The 22,167-nt window shown below is 35.4% G+C and overlaps 1 pseudogene; it reads right to left on the bottom strand.

Annotated features, from left to right (window-relative positions):
* The window catches only part of LOC139853561 (protein WHAT'S THIS FACTOR 9, mitochondrial-like), a 50,967-nt pseudogene that overhangs the window by 14,108 nt on the left and 14,692 nt on the right, over window positions 1-22,167 (bottom strand).

Raw genomic sequence — 22,167 nt, forward strand, 5'->3', positions numbered from 1 at the left:
AAAATGGGTTTTTGAATATTACCAACCTAGTAAATGACTCCTTATATAAGGTATGTCTCGTTTTGTTGAACTATTGTCAAAATTGACTTTTTGAAACGACTTTGGATAACTTATGTATGTCGATCTCGAGCATGAGGATTGTGATACACTATGACTAGACCTAGCTTGATAGACATTTATTGACCAACATATGTTCTCTAGGTTGAGATCTACGGTTATTTGGTAATCCGAGTTTCGGTCACATTTTGGTGAACGACTTTATATGCTGCTAATGTGAGTTTCATTTGCTCCCTTTTTAATTGCTTTTACAATGTATATTTTTGGGCTGAGAATACATGCACTTTATTTTAAACGCAATGGATACTAGTGCATACTAAATTCTACACCGAGTTTGAAACGAAAATCCCTTATCTTTGGTAACTAATAACTGCCGGTTATAAGAACTGGTGGGCGCGAGTAGTTATATATGGATCCATAGGGCTTGACATCCCCATCTGTTCCAGGTATAGAAACCCTAGCCTGAACTATAAAACAGACGTATGCTATTTGAGTTTAGTACACGTTGGTTTGCGTGTATTGTACATGTTGGTTGCATGTATGTTAAAACAGGGGTACTTATTATAACGTTAAAGCTTAGTTACCAGGGTGCTCAATCTTGTAGAATATTTTGATAAACGTTTCTGGATGAAACAACTGAAATCTTGTGATCCACCTTTATGTACAGATTATATAAAACATTAAAACTATGAACTCACCAACCTTTGTGTTGACACTTGTTAGCATGTTTATTCTCAGGTTCCTAGAAGTCTTCCGCTGTTTGCTTATATGTTAGACAAGCTATGTGCATGGAGTCTTACATGGCATGTTTATCAAGAAAACATTGCATTCACCAAATCATCACCATGTATCTTATTTTGACTGCATTGTCAATGGAAGTACTATTGTAAACTATTATTTACGGTGATTGTCTATATGTAGAAATCATCAAATGTCAAAAACCTTTGATTTAAATATTCATTTATGGTGTGCCTTTTCAAAAGAATGCAATGTTTACAAAACGTATCATATAGAGGTCAAATACCTGATAATGAAATCGATGAATGACGTGTTCGTCCATATGAATTTGGAACGATTGTCACAGTTGGTATCAGAGTGTTGGTCCTAGCGAACCTGGTCTTGCATGAGTGTGTCTAACTGATAGTTGTTAGGATGCATAAGTAAGTCTGGACTTCGACCGTGTCTGCATGTTAAAAGTTTTTCTTATCATTTCTTGTCGGAAATTACTTGCTTATCATTCTTAAGTCTAGACACATTTTCCTGCATTTATTGCATAAATAGTGTATAGACAAAAATACATATCTTAGCGTATCTGTTACTGTAAACTTTTCCTGACATCTTCCGAAAATTTCTCCATGATTTATGGAATTTGGTATTATATATACATATGTAAATTATGTATTGAAGAATACCAAACTAAATTCTATAATCTAATTCATATCAAAAATCATCTCCATAATTATACAGGATGGATCCCGTATCTAGTTCAAATTCCTTAAACTCCGACAGCTATTCCGATATAGATATTCACCTGAATTCCGAAGACAGTGTAACAGGAATGGATCAACCAATCAGTCATCACCTATTCTGGATGAATTGGGGATGAGTTCGTAGCCTACTTAATTATTGGAGACAAGAAGAAGGCGATCCCTTCCATCCACCACATTGCCCTCTTGGTGAAGAACCTGAAGCACTTATCGGCGAACCTGTTCGAGACACCATTTTCTCTCTCATTTTCAGAGTATCTCCTCATGATCATATACTCTCTCAAATTCTGGATCTTATTCATCCGCTCGTCCGAACCGCTAATCATCCCGGTGTAGTAGAAGAAGTCAAAGAGCTTCGCGCTCGGGTAGTGGCTTTGGAGAATATGGTGCAAAGGTTACAAGAACCAGCGGAATCACCGGCATCAACAGTACCACCGACAACAACACCAACAGTACCATTACCACCACCAACAACATCCGCACCGCAAGCCTCAACATTACAATATGTACCTTGAACATCAACGTTATACGCATCGTAGTTACCAAGAAATACTAGCAACAATAACCGATGAAGTATTAACTCATTTCCCCTGAAGAAATTTTATGTATATTTAATATATATGAATTTTGAAATCAAAATAAATCTTTTCGTACTAAGCTATTACGTGTGAATCTTAACTGTTTGGTACTACTCGGTTAGTTCATATTACTAATATGCAATGATGTACATCCTTCCTTAACAACTTAACCATTGTTAACTACAATCTCTGTTTCAACTTAATGAATTCTATTTCATAATAAACCAAGTGTATTATTCAATTACATAATTGATTTTACATTTTCATTTTCGATGTACTCGAAACTTTCCAGAAAACATCATCTATGCCTTGTAAGGTTCACAAAAATTCCACGAGCATCAACATCCTTCAACGAGGAATAAGAATAAATAATGAAGTGTCGATTACATTAGCGAAATACTCCGCAAAGATTATGTAATCTTTAATGTTTTAGAGATTAATCATTTCTAAGTCAAGCCGAAAATTAAATGAGCTTAATATGATTATAACTCATTAAATCTGTGTTACATCTGAAGAAAATATACATACATATATTTTCATAAAGACGGTAATAAAAATTCTTTTGTACAAAGTATTAATTGTGAAATATTTAACGGGTAGGTAATACCCGAGAAATATATAAGTTCGCAATTAATATGTTACACTGTACATTCTTCAACTTTGATTCAAAAATTATTAACAATGCTCACAACGATATACAATCGTTTTCATACAAATTCAATTACATATTCTGATATTGACGGATCAGAATCCAAGTCATAACTCTGAACCGGTGACATCATTCTTAGATCTCTACATCTTTCAAAGCTATACTTTGACTTTAAATCTGTGCAAGATCCATTAGCATTGTTTTTACCGAAAATAACCTTGCAATTCCTTTTCAAAAGTATCCAGTATTATCAACCGTTCAACCAGTCAACGATGACCTTTCAGACTTGTAACTTTGGCATATACGTTTTTGTTACTGGGGAACCTTTCATGTTCCACCACATTAAAAGTAAATGTACCAGCAAATTCATTAATCTGTGACTTAAACTCTCTCCGAAAAACCATTATAATTGTTCATTGAAACCCTATCATGTTCTCATCCACATCTTGTAACGGTAATTGCCATACCAACTACCGGAAATTAGCAATCAGTATTTCGAATTTCGCAGAAATTCTACGCCAACAGTTATATATATACATATAATGTCTATCTCCTAGACTTATTTACTTCAAAGGTCAAGTTTCTGAAAAACACCCAAACTGCGAAACTAGTTCTCCGAATTTTGGAAAAATGCTGATGAAGCAGCAAAAACTGTAAACGACCTTAACAGTCAAAAGTTTGATGATAAAGAATAGTATGGTGGTAAAGCTAAGAAAAAGAGAAGGTTTGGAACTAAAAACGGATTGAGCAGACCATGAAGGAGGATGTGGACAAATCACAAAGACTAAATCTTCCTTCAAAGAATACAAATGATTCAGTATCTGCTGAAGTCATTAACGAATACCTTGCTCCTGACTCAAAATCCGTTACGAACAAATCTTCTTCATCATCCTTCGATATTAGAAATTCTAAGATATTATCATATCTTTCATTATAAATATCTTCGATATTTCTAAAGATATCTTCATAACTATTATCATCCGAAATTATTTATCTCTTCACGCTATCTGTGTTACATCATAAAAGAAACTATTTTAGTTTCTAATTTCTAAAAATTTCGAAAAATGGATGTTTTTGAAGTAGTGTTAGGAATTGAAGCATGAGTTAGTATAATATAATGATATTTGATCAACGTGATTATATTACAGTAAGTCATGCTGAGTTTCTAATGGAACGTGATAAAGGTTCACAGATCATACCCTCATCATGAACCATGTTACATAACTCTTTTATTCTATTTAACCTCTAAACATATAAAGAAAATATTTTTCTTGATGATTCAGTCTTTTTCGAGGTATTCTGGTAATTTGACAAGTAAGATTGTGCCATTACTGTTTCTTTTTTAGAACATTAATTATGTTCATTCCGAAATTCATACCTACGAATTCTGGACCATTATTCGCTTGACTTAAAGTCGGGAAGAGAAAACGAAAGCATGAAGCTCCGAAATATAATTGAAAATATAAAGCTCGAAAACAACTCCGAAATTACAAACCGTGTATATCAATGCGTATAGCAATATAAAGACATGGGAGAATGAAAAATAATATAATCCCGAGGTAATAGTAGAAGAAAATAACCTCCTCTGGTGGCAGATGAAAAAGAAGAATGAATGATATGATAGCCAAGAAAATATCAAGAATCAGAACTGGATAAAGCATTTTCACAAATCTTTTATAAGTATGAAATAAGAAAGAAGATTATAGGAGTGGTGAAAATAAATGAAACGAAAGAGGTCAATTTATAGCAAAATATCAGACATAACAATCGAGGCAGATTACGCATTTAATCAAAGGAAATCCTAATTTCCTTAAATTCCGAAGAATCAAATCTTATTTAAATTATGAAGATTTTCTATTCCTTAAATTCCGGAAAATCAATCGTTACTACATCAAGAGATAATACGAATCTCTATTCTCCTTTTCACTCTATTACGATAACTTCTCTCATACACTTCAAGTAATCGGATTGTTTTATCCGTATTATTCAATGGTGATAAAATTCTATTTACCAATTCATATTCGTCATGAAAACATTTTTATTGTTAGCCATGACGACCTCACTCAAATTTCAGGACGAAATTTATTTAACGGGTAGGTACTGTGACAACCCGGAAATTTCAGACCAAATTTAAACTTAATCTTTGTATGATTAACATTTCCGACACGATAAGCAAAGTCTGTAAAATCGAATCTCAAAATTTTTGAACTATTCAAGTACCCTTCGGTTGTTCTCAACGATTCGCTAACCATTATATGTAAATAGATACATATATATACTATAACTTGAAAATGTAACAAAGTTTTAATGGTTTGATACCGTACATTAAACTTATTGGTTTAAATATTTATTTGAATATATATGATAAGTTGGAATATTAATTATATGAATAACTTGCGACGTATATTTAAAACGTGTTTATGAATGTTGAAAATATATATTAACTTGGTCATAAAACGATTTGTTATTATATATATATTAACAAATAGCGAGACAATGATTTATAGAAGTAAATGACCAAAACACTCGAAAGTTTAAGATACACTTTGAATGATATAGTTTATTGATAATTTAAGACTATATTTTGACAAAGGTACGAGTCACAAAACGTAAATTGCGAGTTTTCTAAGCGTACGAAAATGCGTTCGAGAAATCGGAACCGGGACATAAGTCGAGTGACAACGTACGAGTCATCGGAACGAAAATTACAAGTTAACTATGCACATGAATTTAATATAATATATAATTAATTATTTAAATTATATATATTATATATATTATATAATAATATGTCGACAAACAAGAAAATAAAAACATTTTGAGCTGGATCAGGCGACCATGTGATCGCATGGAAAATACACTAAAAACCCATGCGATCGTATGGGCATCAGATTCCAAAAAGGTGCCTATAAAAGTCCAGTTTCTGTTCAAGTTTTGTTTACACATATTACACTCGTATATATTTATATTTATATTATTATTATTATTATTATTATTATTATTATTATTATTATTATTATTATTATTAAGATTAATATTATTATTATTAATCTTATTATTATTAGTAGTAGTATTAGTACATAAAATACTACGACGAGGCCATGAGCGGGTCATTTTTGAAATGGGTTTTCGAGCGGGATAGAGCTAAGGTAATTATGGGTAATATTCGTGGGTATTATTCGCAAGTCAAACCTAGTTTTTATCATCTCCGTTGCGTCTACGTACTTTCCTACAATATTGAATCTCAATATTGATACGTAAGCACGCATATTTTATCTTTTATATATTAATTGTGTATCCATGTCTAGTACTCGAGTATATATATTTATGCATGCTTGTATGCTAAATTTCATCGTTAAACAGTTTATGATGAATCACGAATTAAATACATATATTACTGGTAAAAGGTATATGATATGCATGTTTTTGGAAAGCTGGCGAAAAATCAATGACTTTTCATTTAGATATCGAATAGTTTCGATGAACGGATTAAGAGATATGATCAAGTGAATTATGATTGACGTTAATTGAAATTGCTTTTGAATCTGCAATTAAGATTTAAACAACTTGTTTACGAGATTGATAAAATGGTTTTTTGAATATTACCAACCGAGTAAATGACTCCTTATATAAGGTATGTCTCGTTTTATTGAACTATTGTCAAAATTGACTTTTTGAAACGACTTTGGATAACTTTTGTATGTCGATCTCGAGCATTAGGATTGTGATACACTATGACTAGACCTAGCTTGATAGACATTTATTGACCAACATATGTTCTCTAGGTTGAGATCTACGGTTATTTGGTAATCCGATTTTCGGTCACATTTTGGTGAACGACTTTATATGCTGCTAATGTGAGTTTCATTTGCTCCCTTTTTAATTGTTTTTGCAATGTATATTTTTGGGCTGAGAATACATGCACTTTATTTTAAACGCAATGGATACTAGTGCATACTAAATTCTACACCGAGTTTGAACCGAAAATCCTTTAGCTTTGGTAACTAGTAACCGCCGGTTATAAGAACTGGTGGGCGCGAGTAGTTATATATGGATCCATAGGGCTTGACATCGCCGTCTGTTCCAGGTATAGAAACCCTAGCCTGAACTATAAAACAGACGTATGCTATTTGAGTTTAGTACACGTTGGTTTGCGTGTATTGTACATGTTGGTTGCATGTATGTTAAAACAGGGGTACTTATTATAACGTTAAAGCTTAGTTACCAGGGTGCTCAATCTTGTAGAATATTTTGATAAACGTTTCTGGATGAAACAACTGAAATCTTGTGATCCACCTTTATGTACAGATTATACAAAACATTAAAACTATGAACTCACCAACCTTTGTGTTGACACTTGTTAGCATGTTTATTCTCAGGTTCCTAGAAGTCTTCCGCTGTTTGCTTATATGTTAGACAAGCTATGTGCATGGAGCCTTACATGGCATGTTTATCAAGGAAATGTTGTATTCACCAAATCATCACCATGTATCTTATTTTGACTGCATTGTCAATGGAAGTACTATTGTAAACTATTATTTACGGTGATTGTCTATATGTAGAAATCATCAAATGTCGAAAACCTTTGATTTAAATATTCATTTATGGTGTGCCTTTTCAAAAGAATGCAATGTTTACAAAACGTATCATATAGGGGTCAAATACCTCGCAATGAAATCGATGAATGACGTGTTCATCCATATGGATTTGGAGCGATCGTCACACCGAACGACCCGCTCTGATACCAATTGTTGGAAGCTTCGACGAGCCCAACACACCCACTATAGAGGACCTAGGTTATACTCACTCACTACACCAACACTTTGACGTTGGTTAGCCTTTAATTTTATAAATCCTTAGTGCACAATAATACTTAGGCGACAGTGTCGACCATATATCGTTCAGGCGGTATAACCGACCATATATCACTTAGGTGGCAAAGCCGACCATATAATAGATACAACACAAGTGCACTGAGAACTTAAACACAAACTGAGGCTTAACCGGGAAACTTAACAAAGAACACTTTTATTAATACAAAGAAACAATTACAATATTATGGACTCAACTCACACTCTTACTTCTTCACAACTTCTACTTCTAACTCTTATTCACTTCTTACTTCTTCTCTAATTCACACTTCACTTACTCACACCTTACAAAAATGAACTACTCATCACCCATATTTATACTACTCCATGGAACATTCTAGAAACTAGATATTTCCATGAATAAATATCTAGATATTTTCTATACATACAAATATCTAGATTTTTCCTATCAAATACAAATTTCTAGATTTTTCCTACCATATTCTAAATTCTAGATATTTTCTTATACATATTAATATCTAGATATTTTACATATATACATCTACTAATACCAAATTTGCATTGTATTTTAACACGTTGTATATGGTCCGAACATATATTTTCAATACCAAATCCGATTCGATTATATAATATATAGGAAAAGTAAACTAGCTTAACTAGCTTAACGATTGGCTTGGCCCAATACAAGATAAATGGGTAGTAGGCTAACAATGGTTGTGAATAATATTTGCTTAGACTTAGAAGTAGGGCTATAAATGGGTTAAGCTACTCGTGAGCTACTGGAGTTAAGCTAGTGAAAAATTCGATTCGAGCCGAGCTTCAACGAGCTCGATTCTCGGATGGTGTACCAAAGCCTTTTTAAACTTTGGCCCGAAAACTATATAATCCCCTAAAGCCAATAAATTTTCCTTTTCTGTCTTCTTTCATACAAGAAGATGCAGCAGTTCATGTAGTACAACAACTGTCCATTTCTCTCAGCTTGATCACTTTTGAGTGACAAAAAGAATGCAACTTCGTACGGTGATATATAAGGTAAGGTTTACCATTCGTGCTCCCAAATACTTACTTTCTTTTCAAATTCAAACCCTTTCGGTAAGTTCATCGGAAACTTAATCGGGACTCCTCTTTTAGTACCATTATCATCCTCCGTTAAATTTTTCTGCAACGGTGATGTGGCAAGATTATCTCACCACGATACCAATTCGAGAACAAACACTTTATCGTCTTTTGAATTGTTTTTTTTACGAGGAACCCCCCTAGCGACGAGCCATAATGGCTCCCCTCTAGTTGTAAACCCCGGGTAAACAGCAAGCCAGGCCTCCACCGCTACCAGGCAAAGCATCCTCTAGTCAATTAGTCACTAAATGGAGCTCGCCCCAAGGTATTTTGCCTTGAAGGGAATCGAACCCGTGACCTCTTGCTTCATTAGAAGTCCTGGTGGCCACCCAGGCTATGCCTGGATGGTTGTCTTTTGAATTGTTACCCATATAACAAATCTGAAAATAATCGGGAAAATTCAAGAGGTAGTGTGACTGAAGCTTGGCTTACGTGCTATGGGGTGGGATTCAACTTGTGGTACTACCAACTCAGGTTCGATTCTCACTCCAATCAGGCAGTTTCTAACCTTTGATGGTATTGCCAACGTCAATGCAATTTAGGAAGGTCTCTGGGAGTTTCCCAACCTTCGATGGTACTGCCAACATCGTCGCGATATGGGTTTCCTCCTAACGCGTGTGTGCGTGACAAATGAGAGCATTCGATGTCGATATCGCTGTTAAAAAAATATAACATGAGGCTGTTGGGAAATTACGGTCTCACTAATTCCCAACAAACACCCAATGAAAAACAGTAAAGAAATAAGAACAATACACAACACAAGATTTAACGTGGAAACTCCAAAACAAGAGAAAAACCACTGGCCCCCAAAGAGAGAAATATACTATATCACAAATTGTTACAATGATATAGACGACTCTCTTAAGCCAACTACACTCTCCAAAATATTTAACTAATACAACTCTCAAACAAGGGTAAGAAAGAAAGAAATAATCAAATACTTAAAGTGTATTGATTGGTGCAAATTGGAATGAAGACTTAGCCCTCCTTTTATAACCAAGTCACCTACCTCCAACTTTCTCCTTCCACCTATGTGGGATAACATCCTTCACAAAGTAACCATATCAATTTTTCTATCAAAAAATAAAACCAACAAATCTCCACCTTTTTGATAAAAAAAGATAACCATACTTTAACATTATAAGGATAACCGATACAGATGCTTCCTCGACGACAACTTCAAGATCCTCATCTTCATGCCGATGACATTATCTCCCAAGAGACAAAACTTGCATCTTTACCGAACATTGTCTAAACCGACAATCATTGTCATCACAGACAATCATAACTCTTAACAAGAATTATCATACTCCACCATTAAGAGTATAGCACTTAGAATATCACATTCTAAGTATTTCACCTCAGCACATGTTGTTGAACAACCAGCTGAAACTTTATGGTGCATGTCAAGACCCGTCCTAATCCATAAGAACGAATACAATAACATATGATTACATCGTGAGGTATTTGACCTCTATATGATACATTTTACAAACATTGCATTCGTTTTAAAAGACAATCTTTCATTACATCAAAAGTTGACAGGCATGCATAGCATTTCGTAATATCCACCTATAAATGATCTAATCTGTCAGTTACTTAATCATAATCTTTACTGAACTCAACGACTTGAATGCAACGTCTTTTGAAATATGCCATAAATGATTCCAAGTAATATCTTTAAAATGAGCTAATGCACAGCGGAAGATTTCTTTAATACCTGAGAATAAACATGCTTTAAAGTGTCAACCAAAGGTTGGTAAGTTCATTAGTTTATCATAATCATTCATTTCCATCATTTTAATAGACCACAAGAATTTCATTTCCAGTTCTCATAAATATACGTCACATGCATAGAGACAAAAAATCATTCATATGGATTGAACACCTGGTAACCGACATTAACAAGATGCATATAAGAATATCCCCTATCATTCCGGGAAATCCTTCGGACATGATAAAAATGAATTCGAAGTACTAAAGCATCCGGTACTTCGGATGGGGTTCGTTAGGCCCAATAGATCTATCTTTAGGATTCGAGTCAATTAGTAGATCGGTTTACTAATTCTTAGGCAACCAAGCAAAAAGGGGCATATTCGGCTTCGATCATTCAACCATATAATGTAGTTTCGATTACTTGTGTCTATTTCGAAAAACATTTATAAAAATTGCGCATGTATTCTCAGCCCAAAAATATAAAGGGTAAAAAGGCAAATGAAACAAACCATACGATATTTTGTAGTAAAAATATGCATACGACTATACTGAACAATGCAGAGTTGGCCTCGGATTCACGAACCTATATCAATTATGTATAATAACACATATAATAACAACTAACAAGTTTATATATTAATAATTTACATATCATATTACTAAATAAGTTACTTTTATCCTATATACTTTAAGTAGTAATTATTTATTTCTATAATACATTTATTAATATTAATGTAGTAAATACTTGTTAAAGTAGTTTAAAAATATAATATTTATCATTTATCATAATAATAATATATTAAAAATAGAAGTTTATTTCAAGATTCATATATGATAAGAATATATATATTTATTTTTTTGATATATTTTATATATAACATACTTAATATCATTTTAATAAAAAAAAACTTAGTGATATGTAATTTTAATATATTTGTAATGTATTTTTGTAAAATAATATTTATTTGTAATAATAATAATAATAATAGTGATAAAAATAATGATAGTAATAATAATAAGAGTAATAAATAATACTACCTCACAAAAAAAGCTCCAAAAAGAAATAAACTGCCTCATCCCGGGATCGAACCTGAGACCTCTCGGTTAACCCCAACACTCCAAACCAACTGCTCTGTCTATGCTTTTTTGATTTATTAGCGCCTTAAATTCTTTTAAACTATAATTGCCTGATGCCTTCTTCAAAATTCATTTAACATCATCATACTTATTTTACACAATCATCAATATCATCATTATCTTATGATCATTATTGTAATCATCTAATTATCATCTTAATCTCTAATCATCATCATCGTATAACAATTTTTATCATATTAATCGTCATCACACGCTCATCATAATCATTCTTTTTCCATGATCATCATTATGATTCACGTAAGCTATCATCATTTCATGTACACTATCATGACATCATCATCATCATTTTTTATCATTACATCCGAACATCATCATCCTAAATATCGTATTCATCATCAATTTTTATCATATTAATCGTCATCACACGCTCATCATAATCATTCTTTTTCCATGATCATCATTATGATTCACGTAAGCTATCATCATTTCATGTACACTATCATGACATCATCATCATCATTTTTTATCATTACATCCGAACATCATCATCCTAAATATTGTATTCATCATCATTGTTAACTATCTCGATATCATCAATTAGCCTAAAGCAAGTTCACTAAGGTCTAATGGGCCTCAGCGGTTTCAGCCCATAGGAAAAACCCAACATGTTTATGAACCTAAGTAGAAAAAAAATTGGGCTTAAGGATGCTGGGCTTTGCTTGCTTAGTGGACTGACCAAAAGAAAACAAAAATAAATAACGTTATAGTTTGTAACCTGACTCCTTAAGCACCTCGTCTTCTTCTTTCATCCTCTTATTATCACAGTTTCATCATAATATCATAACATCATCATCATCTATAACAAAATCACGAATCATTCATTTCTATGTCACTAACTCGTCACTGTTTCCTCTTAATCAACAAGAAGCTTTGTTGAACCATGAATATATTTGTAACCCAAAACGTCATCATTCGAACAATCACCAACAGAACGAAAGTTCAAATAATCTTAACTTCAGCTTCTTTATATAGTTAACACTTGATAGGAAAAGAAAATTTTCTAATAACTAAATTACTTGTAATATGATAGTTTATAGATGACATGGTACACTTATGGTAATAAAGTCCATTCAAAATAAACAAGTCCCCTTTTATTCCCCATTTGTCGGCCATAATTCTCCACTGGTTCCACATGTTTCACTTTGTTTCTTTTTCACTTTTGTTGTAAAAATAAAATAATTAGAACTGCAGTAACACAACTTGGGTTTTAAGTGTTTGAGGGTTACTCGATGGTGGTGATTTTCGATGTTAAAACATAAATAAAAGTGAGAGGTGGCGATGGAGGTGATAAGGTGGTGGTTCGGGTGTAATGGTGATTGTAAGGTGGGGTGGTGTAGGTGCCTAAACAGAAACAATCGATGGTAGTAGCACTCAAACTAGACTGAAACAAAAAGCAAACGTGCAGTAGCAGTGGCTGTTCGAAAGGAAGAAAAAGAAAATATGAAAGTTGCAGGTTAGGATGATGGTTTGTGGTTGAGTTGAATGGTGATTGCAACAACAAAAAAATAAGTGGTTAGTTGTGTTGTTTGTTGTGGTCTTTGGGTGGTTCGAATCAGCTGCAGGAAAATAGAACCAATTAGTGGTGAAGGTTCGGTTACTGTAAACAAAACAGGAAACAAAATACAAGTTAGCAACTATAATAGTGATGAGTTGCTCTGATGGTTAGTGGAGACAAGGTGTAGGTTGTGAGGTGGTGTGGTGATCTCGGTTAACAATACCCAATGGTGATCGATTATGATGATGGTGGTGGTGGTTTTTATGGTATCATTATGATGGTGGTGCGAATGTGATTGTTTCGGTTTGATCCTTGTAACATCCCAACCCTTATGCAAACGAAATATGCAAAAATAAAAAAAAAATTGTTTGATCAGCTACTGGCGCGGCGCGCCATACCTGTCTGTCCAAAAAGTCTTGAAATGTGAAAAAGATTGGCCACTTCCCGACCTATTTAGACGAAATGCTTTTAACAACAAGTTCCAATATGTAAAACTAACACGATTCAAACATAAAATAAGTTTTACAAAGTGGGGCCCACATCGGTCGTTTTACGAGTTCATACAAAAGTTTGAGTTTCGACCACATTAGTTTAATTTCCAAATGACACTACGAGCACGGTGTTTGGGGTTAAACTACCCAAGTCTCGGTCAAACTCCAAAAGCTAACTCAATCCAAAAAGCGTCCCCCAATCAACAAAGCGGGATCTCTAATTCAAAATAATGCCCTTACCCTTGTCCACGCCGGAGCCTATAAAAAGATAAACAACGAGAGGGTAAGCTAACGCTTAGTGAATGCAATAATTATACACATACATATATAATATATCTATTTGCAAACACTTACACGCATACCGTATACATGCTAGCAAACACAATTAGCTTATCGTCATAAATACAAGCTATAACCTCCAATAACCAAACTAGCATAGCAATAGCATATTTAACTTGAACAAATATAATATGCTTACTCTACAACACAATAACCATGGTTAACTAATCGAACAAGGAACGGTGTTTAAAGACCGCCAGAGTTCATAACGACCATTAGTGCACTTAACACTTCGTACACTAACCCCACGGGTGGCATCTTAACACGTCGATACTTCACCCTGGGTGGCGTCTTAACACGTTGACACTTCACCCCGAGTGGTGTCTTAACACTTCAACACTTCACTCTTCATTTTACTTGAGGTGGCATCTTAACACATCGATACTTCACCTCGAGTGGCGCCTTAACACATCGGCACTTCATCCTTCAACTTACTCGGAGTGGCATCTTAGCACATCGATACTTCACTCTGGGTGGTGTCTTAACACGTCGACACTTCACCCCGGGTGGTGTCTTAACACTTCGACACTTCACCCGTCATATTACTTTGAGTGGTGTTTTAGCACATCGACACTTCACTCGTCACTTGAAATGTGGTGTCTTAGCACATCGACACTTCACATCTCACGCTACAACAAATAAATACATTATATTAATACGCATATAATTATTCCACTCACCTTACGCCTTCGGTGAATCGATAAACCAAGCTTGAAACTTCAAGGTAACGCACCTATTACAATGTACATATAATCAATCATTCATTCAAGTTGGTCAAACTCGCACACTCACCATTACTAGGTCATTTTGACCCATTTGGACACTTAACCCTAAAATTGGGTCAATTCACACCAAAACCCTAACATTAGCCATGATAGGTTTAAAACACCCTTCAACACAAGGTTTATGCATTAATCACAAACATTAACTAACCTAGGTCCATTTTGACCTGTTTGACCAATTTAAGGTCAACACACCCATTTCGGATCATCCACTAACCCACACAACACCCACTTACATACATATAGGTGTTCTAGCAATTTTACTAACTAATTAAGGCTTATAAACAACAATTTATACTTGAAAAACCCTAGTTAGTCATCTTTGAGTCTACATGACCCAATTTACCCACAAATGGGTTTTAAGTTCATCATCTACCCCAAACCCTAACCATTAATCAAATTAAACAAGGAAGTTAAGATTAGAGCATACCACTATGTGATGACCCGGAAATTTCTGACCAAATTTAAACTTAATCTTTGTATGATTAACATTTTCGACACGATAAGCAAAGTCTGTAAAACTGAATCTCAAAATTTTTGAATTACTTTTATATATTTAAATACCCTTCGGTTGTTTTCGACGATTCGCGAACAATTATATGTAAATAGATACATATATACTATAACATGAAAAGGTAACAATGTATTAATTGTTTGATACCGTACATTAAACTTATTGATTTAAATATCTATTTGAATATATATGATTTCAAGTTATTTAGTAAACGATAATAACATTAGATTATTGATTCAATTGATATTTAGATAAGTTAACTAAAGCGTTTAAGATGAACCAGTTAAACACTAATTTGTTACAGTGTTTTCAAATTGCCACATTACTCAAAATGCTACAGTGTTTTCGAAAATCACTATTTGCTACAGTGAAATTGACTTTGCTACAGTGAATTGCTACAGTAAAACGCTATTATAAAAATGTATTTTAACAAATAGCGAGACGATGATTTATAGAAGTAAATGACCAAAACACTCGAAAGTTTAAGATACACTTTGAGTGATATAATTAAGGGATAATTTAAGGCTATTGATAAGGCTAAAAAGGAACATATATTTCATAGCATTATCCCCCAAGAAAGACAGGATTTTAGTTGTAATTGTTCCATATTCAAGTAATATTCGTTTATATTTAATAAGTGCGAAGACAAAAGGCGAAAACGAAGAATTGAAGACGGAAAGGTCCAAAATGCTCAAATGTACAAGATACAATTAAAAAGGTTCAAATTATTGATGAAGAACGTCTAAAAAAATGACAAGAGTACAAGTTGCGGAACGCAAAGTACACGATATAAAATAGTACGCAAGGACGTCTGAAAATCCGGAACCGGGACCCGAGTCAAGAAGAAACGCCCGACGCAACGGACCAAAAATATCTAGTCTACTATGCACAAGAATAAAATATAATATATAAATAATTATATTAATTATTTATATATTTATATTTATTTTATATTATGTCGAAAAGCTAGGAGCCAAAACAATGTGAGCTGTCCCTGGTCCTCATGCGAGTCGCATGGCCAGAAGGCCATTTCCATGCGAGTCGCATGACTCCAGATTTCAGGCCACATCTATAAATTTCAGTGTTTTCGCTCGATTTAAATCACACACATACACAAATATATATATACTCCGTAATATTATTTATTATTTATTATTATTATTATTATTATTATTATTATTATTATTATTATTATTATTATTATTATTAATAAGATTATTATTAATCTTATTATTTTTTTATTATTATTAGTGTTATTATTTTTGCGATACAAAAATAATAATGTACAAAAAATATTACGACGGAGTGCTGTCCAAGTAATTTTCAAAATGAGTTTTCGAGCAAGCTAGAGCTAAGGAAATTATGGGTTATTGCCAAGGAGGTTATGGGTAATGTTCGGGGGTATTTTTTTTGTGAATCAAACCTCGTGTTTATCATCTCCGATGCGTCTACGTGCTTTCCTACAATATTGTATATCAATATTTAACTGTGAGTTTCATAAGATCCCTTTTACTCTCTACATTTTTGGGCTGAGAATACATGCAAATGCTTTGTTAACCAATATACAATATTTATATACGTGAGTTCATTTGCTCCCTTTTTACATATATTTTTGGGCTGAGAATACATGCGCTGTTTTATAAACTGTTTTACGAAATGGACACAAGTACATACTAAATTCTACACTGAGTTTAAACCGAAAATCCCTTAACTTTGGTAACTAGTAACTGCCGGTTATAAGAACTGGTGGGCGCGAGTAGTAGTATATGGATCCATAGGGCTTGATATCCCCGTCCGAGCTAGAGCACTAGCCTTTTAACGGACGTATGCTATTTGAGAAGCGTACACGTTGGTTTGCGTGTATTATTAAGATGATTATACAAAGGGTACAAATAATATAAGCATTAAAGTTTAGTTACCAGGGTGCTCAATTTTGTAGAACCGATTGATAAACGTTTCGGATGAAACAACTGAAATCTTGTGATTCACCTTTTATGTAAAACCTATTGATAACGTTTTAAATAAAACAACTGAACTTTTGTAATCCACATTGATATACGGATTATGTGTAATATTAAAACTATGAACTCACCAACCTTTGTGTTGACACTTGAAGCATGTTTATTCTCAGGATTCTAGAAGTCTTCCGCTGTTTGCTTATACGTGATACAAGATATGTGCTTGGAGTCATACATGCTATATACAAGAAACTTGCATTCACCAAACCATTACCATGTATCTTATTTTGACTGTATTGTCAACAGATGTATTATTGTAAACCATTAAATGGTGATTGTCTATACGTAGAAATCATCAGATGTTAAAAACCTGGAATTTATATATTCATTTATGAAATACCTTTTCAAACGAATACAATGTTACAAAATGTATCACATAGAGGTCAAATACCTCGCAATGAAATCAATGAATGACGTGTTCGTCCATATGGATTTGGAGCGATCGTCACACACTACTACCAAAATGAAGCTAGAGGATAGATGGACAATTTTAAAGCTTGCACTTAGACCCGATTCAACCTTCTTCTTCCTTATTTTGAGCTCTCTCACTCTAGACAAACCCTCTCTCTCTAAATTTGAATGGATGAGGTTGATGTAGGTGGAAATGGAGTTAATGAGGCCCCAACAACTGGTTTAGGGCCTTAAAGTCGGACCCCATGTGATTTTACCAATTTACCCCCAAAATATCTAATTTAAAAAGGAGGGAATCTGTCACAGACCAGTGGCGCGGCGCGCCAAAAGGCTGCGCGGCGCGCCAAATGCCCAGACCAGTTTCTGCCTTCTTTTTAAATTATGAAACGAACACCCACACTTCAAAGATCATATTTACACATATGTACGGTGAAATATTTGGGTCTTACAACTCTCTCCCACTTGAATCGGAGCGCGTCCTCGCGATCCAAGCCGCATGAAAAGAGGGAAGATAAACTAACACAAATTCTTCGGGCTCCCAAGTAAACTCGGAACCTTTACTATGACGCCATTGGACTTTAAAAGTCCTAACCTCCTTATGTCTCAACCTTTTGACCTTCTCATCGAGGATAGCAATCGGTTCCTCAATATACCCTAACTTATTATTTAGTTCAATCTCGTCTAATGGCACCCAAGATGAATCATCCGCAAGACACTTACGGAGATGAGAAACATGAAATGTATTATGAATCCCCGCAAACTCTTCAGGTAATTCCAAACGATATGCGACTTCACCAACACGATCTAAAAATTTAAATGGCCCAATAAACCGAGGAGCTAACTTTCCCCATTTTCGAAACCAAATAATCCCTTTCCATGGCGAAACCTTAAGCATTACCATGTCACCTTCTTGAAATTCGATCGTGCGTCTACGTTTATCGGCATACGACTTTTGTCTATCTTGAGCCTTCTTCAAATGATCCCGAATAATATCAATCTTGTTATTCGTCTCCAAAACCAAATCGGTACTCCCGATTTCTCTTTGACCCACGTCACCCCAACAAATTGGAGTTCGACACCTACGCCCATAAAGCATCTCATAAGGTGGCATCCCGATACTAGTGTGATAACTATTATTGTACGAGAATTCCACCAAAGGCAAATGCTCATCCCAACTACCACCGAAATCAATAATACACACCCGTAACATATCCTCCAATGTTTGATTCGTACGTTCAGTTTGACCGTCCATTTTAGGATGATACGCCATGCTCAATTTCAATTGTGTGCCCATATCTTCGTGAAACTTTTCCCAAAACCGAGATGTAAAACGAGTATCTCTATCTGAAACAATAGATATAGGAACCCCGTGTCTCGATACTACTTCCTTGACAAACAACTTAGCCAAGGCCTCCGATGATATTGCTTATTTAATGGGAAGAAACAAAGCACTTTTCGTCAATCGATCAACTATTACCCAAATCGAATCAAATTGGGTTCTCGCCATTTTAGGTAACTTTGTAATGAAATCCATGGTAATGTGCTCCCATTTCCACTTCGGGATTTCTAACGGTTGTAACTTACCATACGGCTTTTGGTGCTCGGCCTTAACTTGCAAACACGTGACGCATTGCTCGACATACTTCACAACATCACGTTTCATGCCCGGCCACCAATAATCCTTCCTCAAATCATGATACATTTTCGTCACGCCCAGATGAATGGAATACTTTGACTTATGTGCTTCATCAAGTAGCACCCGCCAGTAATCCCCCATCTTAGGCACCCACACCCTTCCTTGAAAAGATAACAAACCACGTGAACCCATAGTAATGAATTCCGATTGCCCCGCAATTCATTCCGCATGCTTGTTGTGAACGTAAGCCTCTATTTGAGTCACACCAAGTTTTTCGAGAAAATCGTTAGTAATAATCATATGTAACAATCCCAATCGTAACGCCGGGTGGTGATTCTTTCAACTTAACGCATCCGCGACCACATTCGCCTTGCCCAGATGATAAAGTATTTCACAATCATAATCTTTTACCACATCCATCCACCTACGTTGGCGATAATTCAAATATCGTTGATTGAAGAGGTGTTTCAAACTCTTATGATCCGAATAAATCGTACTCTTGACACCATACAAGTAATGGCGCCAAATTTTCAACGCATGCACAACTGCCGCCAACTCAAGATCATGATTCGGATATCTCGTTTCGTGTTCCTTTAGTTGTCGAGAGGCATAAGTGATGACTTTACCTCTTTGCATTAGAACACACCCGAGCCCATTTAACGAAGCATCACAATAAACCGTCATGTCTTCCACTCCTTCCGGCAACACTAACACTGGAGCTTGACACAACTTCTCTTTTAGCAATTGAAAAGCAATTTCTTGCTCGTTCTCCCAATTAAATCTCGCGTTCTTTCTCGTCAACTTCGTCAATGAAGAAGCGATCTTATAAAAGTCTTGGATAAACCGACGATAATAACCGGCCAATCCGAGAAAACTTTGGGACTCCGTAAGCGTAGTCGGTTGTCTCCAACTCTTCACCGTCTCTATCTTCCCTGGATCTACTTGAATACCGTCTTTGTTCACAATGTGGCTAAGGAATTGAACCTCCCTTAACCAAAATTCACATTTGGAGAACTTAGCATACAACTTCTCCTTTCGTAGCATCTTCAATACTTCGGGCAAATGACGTTCATGTTCGTTCATACTTTTCGAATAAACAAGTATATCGTCGATGAACACAATTACCGACTTGTCCAACATAGGTTGGCACACTCGGTTCATAAGGTCCATGAATGCTGCCGGTGCATTCGTAAGACCAAAAGGCATAACCACAAACTCAAAATGCCCATAACGCGTTCGAAAAGTCGTTTTCTCGATATCTTCCTCGCGGACCCGCATTTGGTGATAGCCGGACCGTAGGTCGATTTTAGAGAAATACGTTGCACCTTGGACTTGGTCAAACAAATCGTCAATCCTAGGCAATGGATAACAATTCTTGATCGTCACTTTATTCAACTCCAGGTAATCGATGCACATCCGCATACTACCATCCTTCTTTTTCACGAATAAAACCGGAGCGCCCCATGGCGAAGCACTCGGTCGAATAAAACCCTTCTCAAGTAACTCTTGGGTTTGATTTAACAACTCTTGTATTTCCATTGGCGCTAAACGATAAGGAGTTTTAGCAATGGGAGTAGCCCCCGGAACCAACTCAATGCGAAATTCAACTTGTCTTTTTGCCGTAACACCCGGTAACTCGTCCGGAAAAATGTCTTCGAATTCATTAACCACCGAAATTTTACGGATGGGTGGTGGCTCATCACGAGTATCAACAACATGGGCAAGAAAAGCCATGCCGCCACTAACAAGAAAAAGACGTGCCCGTGCAAAAGAACATATCGGCACGAGTCTTCTTCGCTTTTCGCCATGAATAAATAACTCTCCCCCACTTGGGGTCTTCGCACGAATAGACTTTTCATGGCATGCAATATCGGCTCTATTTTGATCGAGTCAATCCATACCCACAACGATATCAAAATCGCCCAAAGTCATAGGAATGAGATCAATTTTAAAGTTTTCGCCACCAAACACAACATCACAATTTTTACACACGTCAACCACTAGCACCGTCTTGCCGTCTGCTATTTCGAATTCTACCAGACGACTTAACTTAGCTAACAGTCTATTTAGTTTAGGCACAAATTTAGGAGACACAAACGATAAATTTGCACCGCTATCGAATAGAATCCTTGCCGGATTAGAATTAACCATAAAAGTACCTGAGACAACTTCGTTGGATTGCTTGGCTTCATCATTGGTCATCAAATAATTGTGACCCCTAGCCGTACCCGCCGCCTTCTCTAACCGCTTAACATTATCATTGCGCAACTCGGGACACTCGGGCCTTTTGTGCCCCTCCTTACCACAATTGAAACAAGTGATTTTGGTTGCGGGGGATAAACTTGGACATTCACGAGCCATGTGGCCCTTTTGTCCACAATTGTAACACGAATAAGAAAAATCCCTGGAAGCACCTTTCTTCCCACCACTAGCATTATCGAAACCCTTTTTGTTCTTTTTGTTCGAAAAGTTCGAATGGTTCGAACCTTCACTCTTTCTCTTGCCAAAAGTAAAGCCGCTCTTCCTCAATACGAGCGCCTCAAAACCCTTGGCCATATCAAATAACTCATCAAAAGTTTTCACCACCGTTACACTAATCTTATCTTGATAACAATCATTCAACGTTCGGTAAAAGTCTTCCTTCAACATCTTATCATTCCCGACATACTCCGGGCAAAATTGGGTCTTGGACAAAAACACGGATTTGAGAGTGTTCAAATCCATTGACCCTTGCCTCTAGGAACGTAACTCATCCTTAATCCTAGTAAGATCGGCCGAAGTTCGGTATTCCTTGAAAAATTCGGACTTGAATTCATCCCACGTGAATTCCATGCATTGCTCTTCGCCATAAACTTGGAGTTTTGCGTCCCACCACAACTTAGCATCAC

The sequence above is a fragment of the Rutidosis leptorrhynchoides genome, chromosome 6, assembly GCF_046630445.1.
Source record: "Rutidosis leptorrhynchoides isolate AG116_Rl617_1_P2 chromosome 6, CSIRO_AGI_Rlap_v1, whole genome shotgun sequence".
Taxonomy (NCBI): Eukaryota; Viridiplantae; Streptophyta; class Magnoliopsida; order Asterales; family Asteraceae; genus Rutidosis; species Rutidosis leptorrhynchoides.